Source organism: Desmodus rotundus, chromosome 11 (assembly GCF_022682495.2).
Source record: "Desmodus rotundus isolate HL8 chromosome 11, HLdesRot8A.1, whole genome shotgun sequence".
Lineage (NCBI taxonomy): Eukaryota > Metazoa > Chordata > Mammalia > Chiroptera > Phyllostomidae > Desmodus > Desmodus rotundus.
Window position 1 is genome coordinate 18,569,201 of NC_071397.1, and position 20,111 is coordinate 18,589,311.

General features: G+C 38.6%; 1 protein-coding gene across 11 annotated transcripts in view; it reads left to right on the plus strand.

The window, feature by feature from the left end:
- The window catches only part of MLIP (muscular LMNA interacting protein), a 225,113-nt gene that overhangs the window by 76,656 nt on the left and 128,346 nt on the right, over positions 1-20,111 (plus strand). Inside the window, exon 1 of one of the 11 annotated variants that reach the window (XM_053914204.2) lies at positions 13,392-13,535. The exons of the other annotated variants lie outside the window; for them this stretch is intronic. The gene's annotated coding sequence lies outside the window, so the exon portion shown is untranslated. Of the gene's footprint in view, positions 1-13,391; positions 13,536-20,111 lie in introns of those variants that run through there. 11 annotated transcript variants of the gene reach the window in all.

Here is a 20,111-nt window from a genome sequence, read left to right on the forward strand (position 1 = left end):
GCTCATTCTCAGGATCACTCATCCTCAGCCCCACAGGCCTCGCTCCTTCCCATCTCTGTATTTGGCTTTTGCTGTCCCCTTTTCCTGGGGTGTAGATATATGCATAGTGTATTCCCTCAGTTTCCTCAAGCCTCTTCTTAAAAGTCACCCTCAAGGAAGTCTTCCCTGTCCAATCTATTTAAATCTATTTTACTCTTACTTTCTGGTACTCCCTATCCATCTTCCTTGCTTATGTTTTTTTCTCAGCACTATCAAATTCTAACATGTAACACCTATTGTATTGTCTGTCTCCTTCCTCTAGAATAGAGGCTTCATGGGGGCAGGGACTTTTGTGTGTTTAGTGCACTGTTTTATTTCAAGGACCTAGAATAATGCCTGGTGCATAGTCAGTGCTCATATCAATACTTACCGAACGATGAATGAATGAACATGGTGGAGGAGAAAGCAGTGGGGATTGGCCTTTGGAAGGTCCGTGCCAATATGGCATCAAAGTGAATGATACGCGGCTGCTGCGACACTTGTGCAACCGTGGGGGTGGGGAGTGAGCAGGAGACACAAAATCTGCTTTAGGAATGTCAACTGCTGAGCAGGTGGAAGTTTCAAAGTTATGGCAAATAAATTTGGGGATTTAGATTGTTTAGTAATAAGAATGAACTGAATGAATTAATTGAGGTGGGTGATTTCATAGAGGGAACATGGCTTAAGTAAAGGAAGTGTTACTTGATGAAAAAGGAAATTAGGAAGAAAAAAATAAGGCAAATGGGAATGAATGCAATGAAAGAGGCAAAGGAATCAGACAAGTAAGGAGACCCTCGAAAGCTCTTGGGCTCGTCCTGGGTGACCCTGCTTCTCCACCATGGGGCAACTAGTTTCATAAGAATGTGTGTGGCAGTGAGAAGGAAGAAAACCCAAGCTCTCAACCTCCATGGGTGTGTTTCTTGGGAAACGTTACTTTGCCTAAATATAAGAAAGCAGATTTGACCTGGGTGATGCTGCTATTTATTGAACTGATTAAGAAGAGTTTACAAAAGCACAAGATTATGTCAGGTGCCTATGGAGAAAATACCTTTTTTTAGACTCTTCTACAGTGTGAGATCCTTGCCCTTTGCCAGAGGGCCTGTCTGTCAGCAGGCAGACTTTCTGTAAGGCCTGAAACTCTACCTGGGGAATGTGTCCAAATGGAGAATAGCTGGGTGGGCTGAACTTACTCTTTATTGAACTCAACTTCTTTAACAAAACTTGTCCCTTGGGAGTCTTCAGAAAAGGCTGTGGTGTTATTTTCATTTTAGCTCTTGTTCCAAAGATACACTATGCATATCTTTATGCTAATGTATGTTCCAAACCTCACACATTTAGTTTAAGCCAGGTGGTTTTGGAGTTGAGGTAAAATAGTTTGTCTTTTCTGAAGAAAATCCAATGGAAAAAGAGAAACTTCTGAGAGGTCTTTGAGGCGTCAAACTCCCTGAACGTGTCGAAGGTCAGATGCTGGAGGTTCAGGGAGAAAGAGTTGAGAATGTGACCAAGCGGGAGACCTGAGAAACAGGGCAAGGCACACGGGTTTGCACTGGCAAGTATTTTAACCTTTTTTGCTTTCCTTGGCATTCTGTGGCACATGAGACAACCTTGGCACCAGAGTTGAAAAAGGCCAGTGAGCCTGAGTGGCCGTAAAGACTGTGTCATTACTTAACCTTGTACAGGAAGATAAATGCTACCCACCCCCACCATCTCTTAGCCCATTCTTTGAACTACAGGAGTATCAAAGAATGTCTCCCAAAGCATAGCTGTATCTTGTATGTTAGGGTAAATTGCCTTTCAGCTTCGGTGGGTATCGTTTACCAGTCCCTGCCAGGCGCAGAAAACATGGTGTGGTACCAACCAGCTGCCACCCTTGAACAGCGTAGATCGTTCCTATTGCAGTGTTCTCAGAGTGAGTGAGCACATCGCAGTGGCTGTACCAGGCAATCCGTTAGGGCATGGCGAGAAGTTAATAATCTGAATTAATTTTTATTTTCATCATTTTAATTTCCATTTAGGTGCATGTTTGACATTATACATTGTGCAGGATTACATACATAAGATAATAAATATTCATATAGTGGAAGCATGTGCTCAGATTATTTTATTGATGGGTGCATACTCCAGAAACGTTGGAGACCACTGTTCCAGTACGCCCTTTGATACCCTTAGCTCAGCTTAAACAATCTTTATATCCTAGTACCCTAAGACCAGGGCATCCCCCCTCCAGGCAGTGTTTAATAAACACTTAAGTGCTTGCTCTGTACTCAGCGTGATAGAGGACACTGACCCATGCTGGAGGAATTTTCTTCGTCTTTTTTAATGGGCATGCTCCTTATTATGTTATGGATGATAACTCAATAATTTGTCTTGAGATTTTTAAAAATTAACATTTTTCTACAAATTAAAAAAACTTGGGGTCAATGACAAAGAATTTGAACTGTTTCTAGTGGAACCTAAAAAAATAGAAAGAAAATATAATATTTAGCCAAAATTATGGTGGATTTTTAAGAAAAAATTGTGCTCCCCCCAAAAAAGAACATGTAAAAGTACAACATAAACATCTTTTTTTAAAGAAACCTGATTTTCACCAATAGTTTTAGTTGTATTAGTAATTAATTGATTCAGGATTCAAAAGACACGTGTTTAATTTGCAGAGCTTGTATACACATTTAGCCATGCTGGGTTACATAACTTCAGTTATTCTACAGAGAAGTCCTTTCACAATAATAATATTTCAATAATAATAAGGCGAAAATACCTGTTTTCTGGATGTCAATGCTATTGAGAATTACCTTAGCTGAGCTTGAATTTTGGACTGCTTAGTCTTTTATGTCACCTGAAAAGTTTTGTGTCCCCAGGCCACAAGGTAATTTTACTCCCAGGAGTGGAAGCCATGCTTTTCTTTTACTGGAGTACAGAATGTGATGGAACACACGTTTCGGTTCTGAGCAGTGAGGGTTAGCTGAAGGACCTGGATTTAGGACAGCCGCGTTTCTAATGGATGAGCTTGCTTGTGCCACGTAACGCAAGCTCTGAGGCCGTCCTTCACAGGCTACTCATGCCTGACCTTCTGAGTCTCTCAGGAATCGGAATCGAATGCCCTTGAAACAGCATCTTGAAAAACAAAACACTGCCCCATAACAGCAAATTTACTTGAAGAATTTCCTGACCCCTGAATGAAACCCAATATTGAGTTTATTTGTAAACTAAAATCTGTATTGAACATTTTTTAAGTATTTAGTTTGAACTGCTGCCATACTTCAACATTTTTGAAAACTATGGGACTGTAGCAAAAGTAGGCCGTCAGTATATTCTCTGAATTAAATTGGATTTGATCCAGTGCATTTGTCTTATTTTCTTGAATTAAACCTCCTCACAGCAGTAGGGTTCTCATGGTGCCCATACTACCATAACCAATTCCTCATTAATCTTTACTGATAGTACCTCTCCATATCAAGGTTTTGAATAACCTTGTCTCTAATTTGGAAGTATCATTCTTAGAGAGATGCATATGAGTTGAATAATCTATCGGTTTTTATTTGTTTTCTGATTCTTTATTACTTTTCTTGTGCTGTTGCATATTAAAAGTAAAACGAAAAATAAGCAGTTCTCAAATTCACCTTCCTATCATCAGACAGAATCTGATCCTTGAGGGATTTAAGTTTCTCCTCAACTCGTCATCCTAGGGTGATAATGCCCCCCACCGTGTCTCCTCTGGCAGAAGGTGCTCAGACCGTTACAGAAAGTACACCAACTATTTTATAAGGATGTGTCAAGGCGCGGAAGTTATGCATAATACTTACTTTGGAGATACCTGTTCTTTGTTCGAGTCGACTAGATTTACAAATTACTCAGTCTTTCTCAGGAAGATACTCACACCTCCATAGTCAGCATATTTGACACACTTATTCTAAGCGTTTCACTTTAATTTGGTTTTATTTTCACTTTTTATACAGAACAATTTCCTTTGACCATTAAAATTTAGTCCTTCTGACTCCAAGACAGTCATTTTGACCCCCTCAGTTGGAGCAAATGGTTGGTATGGGCACCAGCTGTGTGCAGGGTGCTCCATCTGGGTTAAGTATTATATGTCTGTGACAGAGAGAGACAGAGTCCTACACACACACACACACACACACACAAGATAGTATAACAGATGGTTTGGGCATGCATGACTTTAAAATTCTCAAGCAATTCTGAACTTCCAAGTCATAGAGTCATAGAGTGATCTGCAATTATACTAAGCATGGATTTGAATTCCATGGACTTGAGGTTGATATTGGGGAGCAAGTCACCTGGCTAGAGCAGGGTTTCTCAGCCTCCACACTAGTGCCATTTTGGTAGGTCAGTGTTGGGGGAGGCTGCCCAGTGCACTGTGGGGTAGTTAGAAATGTCCCTAACCTTTGCCCACTAGATGCCATGGGACACCCCTCCCCCATTTTGTAACAACCAAAAAAGTCTCCGGTGGTGGGGGGAGCAAAGTAGTCGCAGGTGGAGGACTTGTGGGTTGATAAATGAAAGTTAGGCCATTGGAATTTTATTCCTGAACATACATTCCTTTCATAAATTACAACATTGACTTAAATTTTTGTTTTTAAAATACACTTACCAAATATGGAAAACTAAATACTATAAAATCTCTATTCCTTTTTAGGGGACGTCTGATACCTGGTGCCTCTTAAAGTCTTACTCAGTGAAGTTTGAACTAAAAACTCTCTTTTTCTATTGAATGTCAGTGTGTCCAATGTAGGCATTCTTCACTGACATTGTTTGAGATAAATTACTTACCAAGTGAATATAGGAGAAAATGGAGAGTGGAAAGGGCTTATTCAAGGAACTGGCCAGGAGACTGGATTAGCCTTTGTCTATACGATAGAAGTAAGGGTGTGCTTTTGAAATCTTGTGGAAGATAAATGGAGGCGTTCCAAATAAATGGTGATTTTTATTACTGCCAATGGAATCTAACCATCCCGTCACTGAGGGAGGAGAAACAAATGACCTTCAGTGTCTGGGAACCGCCCCGCGAGCTCAGCCTGTGCTCCTGGGATCAGCTCTCGTGATCCTTCTAAACCTGCGGCGTCTAGTCATGCATCTCTTTTAATTACACTCACCCTTGTTGTTGAGAACTTGTAAACATTCAGCACATTCAGATATTCTTATTTACCCTCTCACTTGTTGGTACTTCACTAATTTCATGATTCCTACTTTTTAATTATTCAGTTTTCAGAGTCAGTTCTCTATTCAGCAAAATTGGCATTGAACCGAGCTTCTGTGTCTGAATACTAATCCATGACGATGGCTCTCAGAAGGGAAATTGCAGCTAAGTGCAGCACCGATAATTTGTCAACCTGGATACGTTTCACAACATGACTTGACTAGGATCTGGAATCAAATACCCGAGAGGGAGGATTAAAAATAGAATGGGTTTCAGTTTCAGAGAGTGGATTCTTGAAGTGTCTTTCCTGTCCTTTTCATTCAATTTGTCACATCCCCTGGCACTACCATTTCTGCAAATGAGGCAGCGTTTCCTGTGGGGCTTCCAGATGGAAGTGGAACCAAAAGGGCTGCATTCTCTTGGCTGGATTTTTCTGCGGACTGGTGAGTTGCCATCTCAGTGCAAATTGGAACATATTGGCCTACAAGTAGCCTATGCTGTACCCTTCAAATGGAAACAAAAACTGGGAAGTTTTGCCTTTTTTACATATCTTGGTATATGTTTAATTCACTCTGATGTGGTCTCATACCTGACAGGCCATGGAACATCTTATTTGGTCTTGTTTCATTTATATGTAGGCAAATAGTACCATGAGAATCAGGCAGGTTTTTCAGAACTTATTTCTTTGTGGATCATATTTTCCCAATCAAAATATATTTAATGTCTTTATAATTAATATATTAATATATTAATATATTAGTATAACATAATATACTTATACCTATATATAAACATATTAATTGTATTATACCTACATAATTATATTATACCTATATAAATATATTAGTATATTTATATTAGTATATTTATATAGGTATAATTACATTATACTTATAATACAGCAAAAGTATTATATTAGTAATATACTAATAGTATTATAATGGCATGAATAGCATTATAATATGACTCATAATATAACAGATTTCATAAAGAATGGTTATAGTTTCTCAATAGTTGCAAGATTTTGAGATGCTGAGAGGATTTCTAAGAAATATAATTCTATTGACTTTCAATCACTTCACTGTATGGTTTGATTTGTTGTCCTGAGGGAAGAATAGGTTACAGAGTTATTAAATCTTAAAGTTGGACAAAGCTCTCGGATCATCTGGTTCATGGCTTTCAGATTTGTTAACCACAAAACCAGTGTGTGTGAGCCCATGTGTGTGTATTTATGTAAATCTTAAACATAGTCTCTAAAATAGTGCTTATTTGGATATTTTCTATTAAATTTGATTCTGTTCCATTCTATTCTTCTCTTTTCTAATTCATCTTAAAAATGCTGAACAGGACTCGTTCATAGTCACAAATTGTGTTTTAAAAAACAAAGAAGGGGAAGGGTCTAGTCAAGGAACACGTTAAAAGGTCTGTGGATGTGGACACAGGGTGGGGATTGACTGTGGGAGTGGGGGGGAGTGGGTGGGGCAGGGGAGACCAATGGGGGAAAATTGGGACAACTGTAATTGAACAACAATAAAAAACCAAAAGCAAACAAACAAACAGGCATTAATCTGCTCCAGGTCAAATAGCTCATTCACAGTCAAAGTGAGTGTTCTTTTAAAAACACACGGAATTTCAGAGTCAAGTCATTTAGCACTTGGCCCTTGTAGTATGATTTATAGTTAATTCAGAAAGACTTTAAAGTGCTGCGGTGGAAATTGGGAGGCGAGCCTTCCCCCTGCACACGCGCACACCCACTTGCTGGTTCTCTGTGACATGCCTGGCCCAAGAAGCCTGACTCATGTTGTTGGCTTTTAGTCACCTTCATGTGTTTGGCATGGTGGCGGGAGAACCCAAATTTCCTGAGTTTGGCTATGGATGCTCCGAGCCTTGGAGACCCCATGTGGGCAACACTACAGGAGGAATCTCAGGGACAGGTGCCAGAACTTTCTGCTCCTCCTCAGGCCACTGGCACAGTGTGTGCTTTGAGAAAGTCACTTAACCTTTTTGGCCTTAGTATTTCTCTTTTGCAACATGGGGGTAATAATATCGCACCGTCTTTCCTCCCAGGCTTTTTGTGAGGATCAAATGTGAGACAAGAATAAAAGCTTTTGAAAGACTGAAATGATACATACACTGAAAGTATTTAAAAATATTTCCCTACTTGTCAAACATCAGCTATAATTTTTCCTTTATTTTTAAAAAGTAGAAAGACTTGAACATGATTATATAAGTGTTGTTCTTATGTTTCATCGGAAGAAATAACATTAGTAAAATCAAAGGTTGGAAGTGCTGTTCATATTTTTTCATACATACTAAAATAAAGGAAACTATTAAAATGTGTATACTTGTGTCTCCTAAAATCTGGAATGAGAGCCAGGGGTGCACGCACTGCACTCTGGGACACGATGGTGAACAGTAGCCGGTGGTTTGGCGATGGTTAGACCTAGGCTCTGACCCTGCCCTCCCCTCCGTCTGCTCCCTGTGTGACTGCGGACAAATTAGTCTGCCACTGACAGGCTTGGTTACCTCATTGGTGAAATGAGGATGCCCCTGCCAACCTCACAGCGTCATAAAGATATTTATGAGGTGCAGGGGCTGATAAACTAGCAGTAACAGGCTACACCTCACCCACCTCTGATTTTGTAAATGCAGTTGAATGGGAACCCCAGCAGGCCCATTTATTTGCATATTTTCTATGACAACTTTTACCCTACAGTGGCCCTGCTGAGTAGTGGTGACAGAGACAGAATGATCCAAAGAGCCTAAAATATTTATTATCTGGACCTTTACAGAAAACGTTTGCCACTTCTTGAGAACTGATGACAATGTGAAGCACTTACCATTTCTAGTACATAGTAAATACCCCAAGAAGAATAGCTACTTTTATTATATAGCGGTAATGAAGATTAAGGTGATGTGAATTATGATAATGCTCATGCTAATAATATAACTGATGATGATGATGTTAACAGTGATAATGATGATGATGAAAATAATCTTTTCTTTGGCTACCAGCTTCAAATTCTATTACCCTATTGTAAAAACCAATCCTTATATTGCCCAAATATGTACCAACTTAACATTTTTATTTCCCTAGTATTATTTTCCCAGAAAGGATCTGCAACTTGCTAGAAGGTAAAAAAAAGAAGCTCTAGACATTTTAGGGTTTAATCAGCAGAAGGGCAGAGGTATTTTAAAGGGAAATCCAGACCTGATTCTTGTCCTTTTCTGCAAAAAGTGGCCACCGATCTCTTCATACTTAATTTTTCATGATGGACTTTTGTTTTCTTCCTAAAATTACATTCTCAGTTTGTGCCAGAGGCCTTCACCTGTGTGGGGCTTTGAGATGAACCCCGGTCATTAACCTGGATCCCATGGATTTCCTGGGGAAAATATGCTAATCTTGCCTGGACCAATTTTTTTTTTAAAGATTTACAAAGCTAAGAGAAGGAAAGGAAATATTTTTTATTTACAATTTCTTGGCTGTAGTATAAAAATTTCCTACAAAGTGAATAGTTTTTTGCTGTATCTATGTCCAAAAAATGTAACCTATCCTTATCATACATGGACCCCAAATATGTCCCAAAGTCAACGAGACTCACCCCAAAACTTAGCATCTGTTTTCTCTCTGTTATAAATTCACAAATAGGATCTGTTTCTCCCTTTAAAGCAGTTTCCCTGGCAACTAAACTACCCATATAAGATCAGAGCAGTTTGTCACTTCTGAAGTTTGACTTCCTGACAAGGCCTTCTGGCTCAGGGGAATGAAGAAAACATCCAAACACAAACATTTCAAAAATACTCAAGTATGGAATTAAAAATGGAAACTGCATTTAGGTGACTTTTCTGGAGAGTGTGTGTCAGTCCCCAGCATCCCCACCCTCCCCTACCAACCAGCGAAGATTCCGATCTATTGAAGTAGCTATCTTTGTCACAGAGAACAGATGGGAGTGATTCTTAAAGTGGCTAAATTACCCTAAAGATGTATTCTGGGAAGCAGTGGGTAGGAGAAGATACAGGCAGATTTGCAGCAGGCAGGACACAAAGTGAACTCACCTTGTGATTGCTCAATCTTGCTTATCTTTAGGCTGAAATAGAAGTATCAGTCGTAATGCAGACACATCAAGGGAACACAGACTTTTGCTCCCTCTACTCATAAAGGACCAAGAAGGTGGAAGGATGGATCTCAACTAATCCTAAGACTGGCCTATTATTGTTACTTAGCCCTGGTGCTCCTTCCCCCTGCTGCTGTCCTATTTATCAACGTCCAGAGTCAAACCTCATTCTATTCTGGGGCTCCTTTCCCTCCACAATCCTGTACAAGCTCTTGCTGTACCTAGAGAACAATTGGGAGTGGATAGAAGGATTGCAGTAGGAGAGAAAGGTAAACAACCAAGTAGGCTGCTTTCTTACATCATTTCCTACTCACCCCTTCACAAAGGAAAGAGACAAATTTATAAGAATCAGTAGAGATCCTCAAACAAGCTTAGAGTGGAAGACAATTGGAGCATATAAAAGAAGAGTGGAAATAACAACTGGGGATGCTTAGTCTAAGCGTTCTCAGTGAATTTGCATTCATGATATCAAGACGAAGGGCAAGTTTTCTCCCTTGACTATTTTCCCAGGAGCACAGTGTTTCTCGTAGGAATTAAGTCAAATAGGCGGCTCTCCTCAGTAGCTCACACTTCAGATGGAATGCGTCTGGAGGCCTGCCAACAGCTAGCACGGTGGTACATGTTACATGGAGTCAAGTAAGAAAGGCATGCTCTGCAAAACAAGGGGGACTTAACCCTTGCAAAGTCAATGCTGGTTCTAGGATGCAGAAAGAAACTATTCTGAAAAGAATTTTTCTTGTGCAGGAGCTTCTAGGGCATGAGTTTATTTCTTAGGCCAGGCAGATTGTGTTTTAATGAAGTATTTATCAAACACCTATTGTTGGTTTAACATTAAAATTGGGGTTTTGGTAAGAGAAGTGTAAAATCTAGATGCAGGGTGGTAAACACAGAGATGTGGTACCCAGAATCCTCTGTGAGGAAGGTTTGGCTGCTGAGCTGCAGGACTTGTGGTTGTCAGACAGCTTCCACCTGTCACCTCCTTCAGGGTCTGCCTCATCTGCAAAGAGACATGGGATACTGTCATGGCGTTACTCACCCCTGAGCTCCCTACCCAATTATCCTGTCTCTGCTGGGTCTGAATCACAGTGTAACTTTTCTGCCTGCCCCATCCTCTTCCGTCCCTTTTCTCTCACTAGTGTTAATCCCTCGTAAGCAATTGGCATCCTGAACTTTATCTTAGGATCTTCTTTGGGAGAAACTACCCTACAGCTAATTAATTATTAATTATTTTACAAATAATCCAAGAGACAAGACTATCTTATGGGGATAATTGTGATGTGGGACAAAATATAAATGCTACAACACGCAGTTGAGAGGGAGGGAGTCAAGTACTTTAAAACTCAGATATAGGCTCCTGGTAGAGCCTATATCCATCAGGAGTCTGTATCTGAGCAAACTCAAACTTTCTGGTAGAGCAAACCCAAGACATTAATACTTGAGGGTGAGACTAAAATACAGAAAAATAGAGTAATCTGAGCCACAGTAAGTTTGGAGACTGAAGAAACTGGCCTGGCTAGAATGAAGGGCGCATGTTAGGGCAGAGTTAGAAATTAAAATGTTGTTAATTCACTTAAGATTATATCTGGATGTAGACAAGAAAGAAACCTCACTATAGATGCTTACTTCTCTCTCACACAAAAAATAGCTCAGAGATTGTCAGTCTCTACTTTGATGGGGAGCTCTTCCTGCCAATTCATGCATCTTTCTGTCATCTCCAGAGTAAAACTTTTATCATCAGTGTCTAATATGGCTGCTAGAGATCCAGCCATCACATCCAGACTCCAGAGAGCAGGATGGAGTATGAGATAAAGAAGATTATTGCATACCATTTTAAGGCGATTTATTTTTAATTACATCTCATTGGTCACAGCTTAATCTCATGGCCACACCTACCAGTAAGGGAGGCTGTAGAATATAATCTTTTCTTTTTCAAAATTATATTGACAGTTTTTGTTATTTAAAATCACTCTAAAGATGTATTTTAGACTTACAAATAAACATAAGAGCAAAGACATACCACTTTAATTTCTTTAAATAAATTCTGAAATAAAGTATGTATGTATTCATAACTATATTTAGACAAGTATTTCATAGTGTCATGATTTGCCTGAAGTTGCCCAGAATATAACCTTTAAACTAGGCAGCAATGTACATAGCTGAGGAAAATTTATATTACATTTGAAGAATGTATTACCATTCTTCAATTTAAACTGGGCAGCAATGTATACTGCTGATGAAAATTTAAATTATAATTGAAGAATATATTACTATATTTTATTTCAGATGATAGAAACAAGTGAAACAAAATAATAAAAAAGCTAAACTCTGGTGTCTTGAAAATAATGGTGGCAGTAAAACATTTCTAGAAATTATGGCAAAGAAGAGTCCTTTTTTATATATGTGTGTAAAATGTCAAAACATTTTTGGACATATTTAGTTGGGCATTAGTGTTGATAATCCTCTAATATATCATGAGTGTTTTCTATGCACCAGGCAGTATGTCGAATACTTTCCGTCTGCTGTGTTCCTTAATGGAGCCTGTGAGGTAGGTTTTCTAAATGATCTATTACGGATGAGGAAATGGCGATTTCAAGTCTATAAATGGACAGGGTCATGCAACTTGTAAACCACAGAGCCAAGCCTCAGGCTTATGTTTTCCAAACTCCCCAATCCAACCACTTTCACGATGGTGCTCCTGCTAGAGCCATCAAGTGAAATATCAAAGAGGAGAAGCTGGTGCTCGGGAGAGGGGGAAAAAGTGGAGGTGGACTCGGAGAGCCCGCTGGACTCGTGACTGTTGAAACCACAAGAGTAGAGGACAGCTGTCAGGGAGGAGAGAACTCAGGCAAAGGGAGGAGGAGGTCCTAAGTGTTGAGTCTCTGGACTCTTTCTCTGAGGAGGGAAAGACTCAGAGCAGTCACTGGGGAAGAGCCAGGGCAGGGAGGTTCAGAGAAGACACGGAGAATGACTTTCTTGAAGATGAAAGGAGCCAACAATGTCATTAACACAGAATTGCAGAAAAAACATCAATGATATGAGCAGTTAAGAGGTCGTTCATTGATTACCTTTAAGAGTGTGGCGCCCAAACCGGTGTGGCCCAGTTGGTTGGGAATCATCTTGCAAAGCGAAAGATTCGATTCCTGGTCAGGGCATGTGCCTGGGTTGCGGGTTTGGGCCTTGGTTGTGGTGGGTATGGAAGGCAACTGATTGATGTTTCTCTCTTACTTCTGTGTTTCTCTCCCTCTCTTTCTCCTTCCCTTCCCCTGTATCTAAAAATAAATAAATAAAAATCTTTTTTAAAAAAAGAGTGTTGGAAATGGGCTATGGGAATCTGTAGAAGAAAGAAGAAATAATAGATGAACTAGTAAAACATATATGGCCATCCTATTGTTAGTACTAGCTGATAATAAGTTAATATTTATAGAATGCTTATTCTATGTCTGGTACTGTTCCTAGGGCTTTTGTGTACTAATGCATCTCACCTCAACCCTGAGATAGCTTCTCTTGTCCATATTTTCAGGTGAGAAAATTGAGGCAGGGAGAGGTTAAGTAATCTGTCTAAAGTCACACAGCTTTAACTGGCAGAGCTGGGATTCAAACCCAGTTGTTTGGCTGCTGAGCTCATGGTTAGTAGTCTAGAAAAATCAAATTTTTCTTTAAAAGTAATGAATTTGTAAAAGTCCATTTTTTTTGAGATAAAAATCTCCTGCATATTTTCATGGACAATGTTAAGGGGACTTAGTGATTATTCATTCTTCTTTCCCTAAAACACTATTTCAAAGATGGGCTCATTTTGTTTTATTTTTTCCTGTCACTTTTTAAAGGAAAAATATTAAAAAAAATAATTTAAGTAAAATTTGAAGTCCTGAAGAAAAATATATTGCATTTTTACTAGTAAGCATATTGAGAGATTGAAATGATGCATTATGGGCCTTAGGAAATGTCTCCAGAAAGAAAGAGGGCATTCTATTTTTACAGCAAAACATTTTAATAAGTATGTGCTGCGACAAAGATTCTTTGTGTGCCTCGAATTCCTTTATGCCTACATCCTGCTCCACTGAATGTCATTAAAAACCTCTAGAACTTATTTTTGCAGAGTTTGAAGGCTCACCCATCTCCTACACATCACATGCTGATTTGAAAAAAATATATATATACACACACATTGCTGGATATAATACAGTATGGGCAGCAGAGTCTAAGACTTACAGATTGCCAGCCTGCTCAGCATCCCTAACTCTTTCCAGGTAACCAGATTTATTAATGTCAATACCTGCTTTCAATAGACTGAGAAGTGATTCTTAAAATATTTCTACCAGGAACACTATAGTTAGATTTCTGAGCAAAATAGTGCTGTGGTATTTAAAACAAAAGCCTTGGAAAGTGTTTATGTTTTAGAATTTACTGGTAATTAGAAGAGGTAGGTTTGATAGGAATAAGTTTGCCTTTTCATGTAGATTTATCAATTAACAAAATTATCAGTGAGAATGGAACTTTGTTATATACAGAGATGTAAACTATAAAGGCAAAAAAAAAATCCAAATACTGATTGTTAACAAAAAGTACTTTGGAATAAATATTCAATAATGATATTTTTGTGAAATTTAAAACTGATGATTGTGTAGCTGGCATTTATTGGTTTTAAATATATACTTAATATTAGATGGCTAGTTAATTTGGGCAGCTCGATATTATTGTTCCATGTAGCTACAACTACAACTAATCATGTTTGAAAGCTTATATGGTAGGCACAATGTTGGGAATGTCCCTGTATAATTTTACTTAAACATCACAAAATCTGTATGAGTTAGATAATCTCGTTTCTTTATGGAAATGAGGGAACCATTTTTCATTGCAAACTTTTAATAGACTTAATTTGTAAGCAAATTTGATAAATAGTGCTCTTTTCAAGGAAGATGGTTGCTATTTCAGTCTCCTTTTCATGATTTACAAAATACCTTTAAATAATCTATTTTATTAACTTGAAATATTTCACTTTAAAATTTTTTTAAAATATATTTTATTGATAATACTATTACAGTTGTCCCATTTTTCCCCCTTTATTCCCCTCCACCCTGCACACCCCTCCTACCCACATTCCCCCCCTTTAGTTCATGTCCATGGGTCATACCTATAAATTCTTTGGCTTCTACATTTCCTATACAGTTCTTAATCTCCCCCTGTCTATTTTCTACCTACAATTTATACTACTTGTTCTCTGTACCTTTTCCCTTTCTCTCCCCCTCTCACTGCCCCACTGATAACCCTCCATGTGATCTCCACTTCTGTGATTCTGTTCCTGTTCTAGTTGTTTGCTCAGTTTGTTTTTGTTTTTGTTTTAGGTGTGGTTGTTAATAGCTTTGTGTTTGCTGTCATTTTACTGTTCATATTTTTTATATTCTTTTTCTTAGATAAATCCCTTCAACATCTCATATAATAAGGGCCTGGTGATGATGAACTCCTTTAACTTGACTTTATCTGAGAAGCACTTTATCTGTCCTTTCATTCTAAATGAAAGCTTTGCTGGATAGAGCAATCTTGGATGTAGGTCCTTGCCTTTCATGACTTGGAATACTTCTTGCCAGTCCCTTCTTGCCTGCAAGGTCTCTTTTGAGAAATCAGCTGACAGTCTTATGGGACCTCCTTTGTAGGTAACTGTGTCCTTATCCCTTGCTGCTTCTAAGATTCTCTCCTTATCTTTAATCTTAGGTAATGTAATTATGGTGTGCCTTGGTGTGTTCCTCCTTGGGTCCAACTTCTTTGGGATCCTCTGAGCTTGCTGGACTTCCTGGAAGTCTATTTCCTTTTCCAGATTGGGGAAGTTCTCCTTCATGATTTGTTCAAATATGTTTTCAATTTCTTGGTCTTCTTCTCCTTCTGGTACCCCTATGATTTGGATGTTGGAGTGTTTAAAGATGTCCTGGAGGTTCCTAAGCCTCTCCTCATTTTTTCGAATTCTTGTTTCTTCATTCTGTTCTGGTTGAATGTTTCTTTCTTCCTTCTGGTCCACACCATTGATTTGAGTCCCAGTTTCCTTCCTGTCACTGTTGGTTCCCTGTATATTTTCCTTTATTTCACTTAGCATAGCCTTCATTTTTTCATCTAATTTGCAACCACATTCAACCATTTCTGTGAGCATCCTGATTACCAGTGTTTTGAACTGTGCATCTGATAGGTTGGCTATCTCTTCATCACTTAGTTGTATTTTTTTCTGGAGCTTTGATCTGTTCTTTCATTTGGGCCATTTTTTTGTTGTTGTCTCGGGATGCCAATCAGGGTGAATGTTTCTTCTTTGACTCCTTGGTTGTCAGTTCGATTTTCTGTCAGTTCTGGTTGTTTTTTGTTTTTAAATTGTTGTTGTCCTTCTTTTGGTTGTGCGAGGAGGCACAGTGTGTCTATGTATGCCTCCATCTTGGCCAGAAGTCCGTGAAGTATTTCACTCTTATGTCCTGCATATTACTTCATCACGCACTGTGAGAAGAAAATAAATAAAAATGTTTTCCTCATCATCTTCCATATTGCTCAATATCTCACCTTTGAAGCAGCGGTCATTTATGACTTAGGCAGCTGTCTGTCTAGCATCTGATGTGATTCCGTCAGTCAGGGCAGTGACAGTGGAAAGGTAAGAGAGGTTGCAGCTACTGACTTACCACTAAGGTGAGTTGCGGGGAGAAAATCTTTGTGTTTTATCTCCTATTTCTTTACATTTAACCCATAGCATCTTTGTTTCTTACCTCTTATGTTCTCTAGGGTAGGCATATAGTATGAATTAATTCATTTGACAAATGTATATTTAGTATCTACTAAATGTTAACCACGAGGGATGCAGTGGTGATCGGGAAAAAAAGCATCATTCATTTCTATCTTCATGGAAGACTGCATGACACATTGGTCCCAGGACACCTCCCAGCCTGTGGGAGTACATTGGATGCTGGGTAAAAATTAGTAAATGCCAACTCTAAAATGAAAAGGAACAACTATCCCAGCGTAATTTGATTCACCTGCAACTCTTCCCCCACTCAATTATCCTTTCCAAATGCGTCTTCTGCATTTAAGAAAACCCCTTGGTCTAACTGGTGGCTGATCCTGGAGGATATGAAGCAAAAGTTAGATCTGTTAACTTGCTCTCTATTTTGAGTAGCTCCTGATGAGTCTAGTTTTTAGCAATGTGGGCAAGTCACAGGATTCGTAAAGGATCTGTAGGATGATGATAGGCAAGGTTAAAATCTGCCTTTCTGTTTTGTTTTGGAGTGAATACATTAAGGGTAAGAAAAGGAAGAAAATGCAGATAAACATGGTAGTATTCTGATACTTACATCAATTATAGATTTCCTTGAAAATATAAAAATAAATGTATATTTAATCTATTCTAAAAAAGAGAAATTACTATTTATTGCATATCTACTATGTGTCAAACTATACATTAGAAGTATTATATGTCATTTCACTTAATTTTCACATTCATTCTGTGAGATCTGGATGTTTATATTATGCCCACTTTATAGATGAAGAAAATAAAGCTCATAGAATTTATGCAACTTACATAGTGGATTTATGATTTTAATCTGACTCTGACTCCAAATTCGTTTCCATTAGGAGAATTAAGTTGGTGGTATAAAACATAGAATAGAGCTCACATATTACTTCAGATGTTTTTGAAGATAAATAGTGTTTATTTAATATAATGAAATACTTATTATAAACATATTTAGCCATTCAACAGTGTTTTCCTGTGTCTACGGGGTACTACCTCACTGAAATTCATGTAGCTTTAGTGCTCATACTGGTGAGATTTTTTGGTGATATATCGTTTCCGTTTGAAAGTCACGTTGCAAAATAGCCATGCATTGCTTTTATAGCTAGATCCTACATAGGCACAGTAAAAGAATAACAGGAACGAAAGGCAGAAAAGTCAGTGTGTAGCCACATTTTGGGAAAGAATCCTGGAGGCTTGGAAAAATGTCCATCAGAACCCAGTTGCCCTGGGTAGGAGCCATGTTAAGAACAAAAGCCTTGCTGGCTACAGCATTGTAATGTATCCTGTACTATGGACTTTCTTATTGCTTTCCGACAGATGAATATTTCTAAGGTGAAGCTGGCAGAAGCAGTCAGCAAATAAGAGTCACCATTAACCTGGGCTCTAGCTAGGCAGATCTGAGTTCAAATCCAATTGCCTCATGTGCTGGTGAAACAAGTAATTTAATCTCCCACTTGTCTAATGGAGATCATAATTCTTGTGCTGGCTTGCTGAGAAATAAAAGAGATGATGTATGTTAAATATTAAGAGAAGTGTCATGTACAACTTGTTAAATTGCATTTACACATATTATATGTTGGACAAAATCTGTTCTTGGGATGAGTGGGAGCAGTGTTTGAGGTGGCCAGGGTGGCAGTCGAGAGTGAGAGGAGCGATCTAGATAGAGATGCTTTTTCCCGTTTTAATTCAGGCACCCTGGTCCCTCATGCACCCTGTGGGTGCTGGTGCCTTCCATACACTCTTAAAACCCTCACAGATTTGGCATTCAGTGTGGGTTGCTATTTTTCTGCACGCTCTATCTTCAAAGTAACAAAATCACACAGTGATTAAATGACTCTTATTGCTCTATGGACCTGGACACCGTGTGTTTCTTGAAGACAGAGATCTCTCTTGCCCTCTCTGAATGTTCCATACGACTATCGTGAATGCACACAATCCTTCACTTATTTGATGGACATTTATCCCCCCGCCACCCAACACACGATGTGATAGGCACTATACTTAGTGCTAGGGCTTTAGCAGAGAACAAAATAAAATTTTCCTGATGTCCTGAGGCTTGTGTTCCAATTTTGGAGCAAGATACTAAAGAATTCACTATATAACCATAGAATGTAATGGCAGCAAATACTGTGAAGAAGTACGAGGTGCTAAGAGTGCACAGCAGGAGGCTGTATCTAACCTCTGGGGGCAGGGAAGGAGTTTTCAGGTAGTAATTATATGAAGTACATTGTATGTCAGAAATTGTGTCACTTCATGATGCAAATTGAAATGATTCACCATGGAATCTCTGAGTTTCTTAGAGCTCATCAGGGAGAAGTTTGCTAAAAAGCCTCCCAAGCAGAGAAAGTAACATGTCAGTCATTCATCTTGTTTCTCATGCCACCCCCAGCCCTAACCAACACCCTGTTTCTGAGAAGGGAGTCGTGACCGCTACTGAACACATGTGTTGTTAAACTTCCTATACAGAATATTATATCATGCTATTTTAACCTCACCATGATATTGAGATGTTATTACTGAATTGCAAATAATTAGGCTGATTATATCTAGGTTTGCCCCAGATAGTTATAGTTTATGCCTACTGTCCTAAAGTAAAATTTCTAATTGTGCCCTTGTCCCCCTTTCATGCTGGAGAGCATCTCGGTTTCTGGGATAAACTCTATGGTTATAAATAAACGGAGCTCAGAAAGATCAAGAATCTGCCTTGGGTCACACAGCTAATAAGTAGCAGAAGGTTGGGAACACCGCACCAGTACTCTCTAACCCAATGCCCATGTTCTCTCTACTATATTGCAAACACGATCATTTAGCTCTACTCTTGTATTGCTCTCCAGTTTATTCTTCCAATCTAAGACAAAACCTACAGAAGCTGGCTCTCTGACATCTGCCTTCAGTTATTCTGCTAGGCCATGTATTTCTGCAGAGTAGAAATGAAAATGGAATGAATTAAAATAAAATATAACATATGTATAATAAGCAGTAGACATTTATTTGATATACATGTCTTTACACTTATATTTGGCCTATACTTTGTGTTACCCAAGTATAAGAATGTTAATTTAAAATGCAGTGAGACTCTAGTTACAAACCATTGGTCATTGATCTTTTCTGTGACAATATATCCTGTGTGTGGAGGAGGGTTATGACTTCCTGGGGGGCAGAGCCTGACTGTGAAGACTCAAAGGTTTTAAAAAGAATCAGTTAAACCCTTTTATGTTTGAGCCATTTCAGTACCACATTTTGAACATAGTTTTGTCATTGTTAAAACTGAGTAATACAGATACGATACTTATCTGTAGAGCATGATAAAGACTTTTTGAGGGTATTCTTCATATGTAAATATATCTGAAACATAAAATAGGATGCTATTGTTTCCTCTTTTATTTTAAATAAAATACATATAAATCATATTATACCAACAGATATATTGGAAATAAATGTTTTTTAATGTTACTTTATGAAATTATGATATAAACTCTAAAGACGCTAGCATCACTCTGTTTATTTACAAATAAGATTTTATGCACTGTATTCTGGGTCAGAATTTGTTTCCCTCATGATTGACATAAAAAATGTTCACTATGGAATCTCTGAGTGTTAAGATTAAATGATGTGCTTTATTTCCAGCTGTTTGCCCCACACTTCGTTAGTACCTCTTTGGACATGGTTTTCTTTTTATAATTTAATTTTTTATTGTTATTCAATTACAGTTGTGTGCCTTTTCTCCCCATCCCTCCACCCCACCACATCCAAACCCCCCTCCCTCCCCCACCTCCACCCTCCCCCTTGATTTTGTTCATGTGTCCTTTATACTAATTCCTGTAATCCCCTCTCCTCTCTGTCCCCTCCCCACTCCCCCCTAACCATTGTTAGATTGTTCTTAACTTCAATGTCTCTGGTTATATTTTGTTTCCTTTTTTCTTCTATTTATTAAGTTCCAGTTAAAGGTGAGATCATATGGTATTTGTCCCTCACTGCCTGGCTTATTTCACTTAGCATAATGCTCTCCAGTTCCATCCATGCTGTTGCAAAGGGCATAAGCTCCTTCTTTCTCTCTTATGCGTAG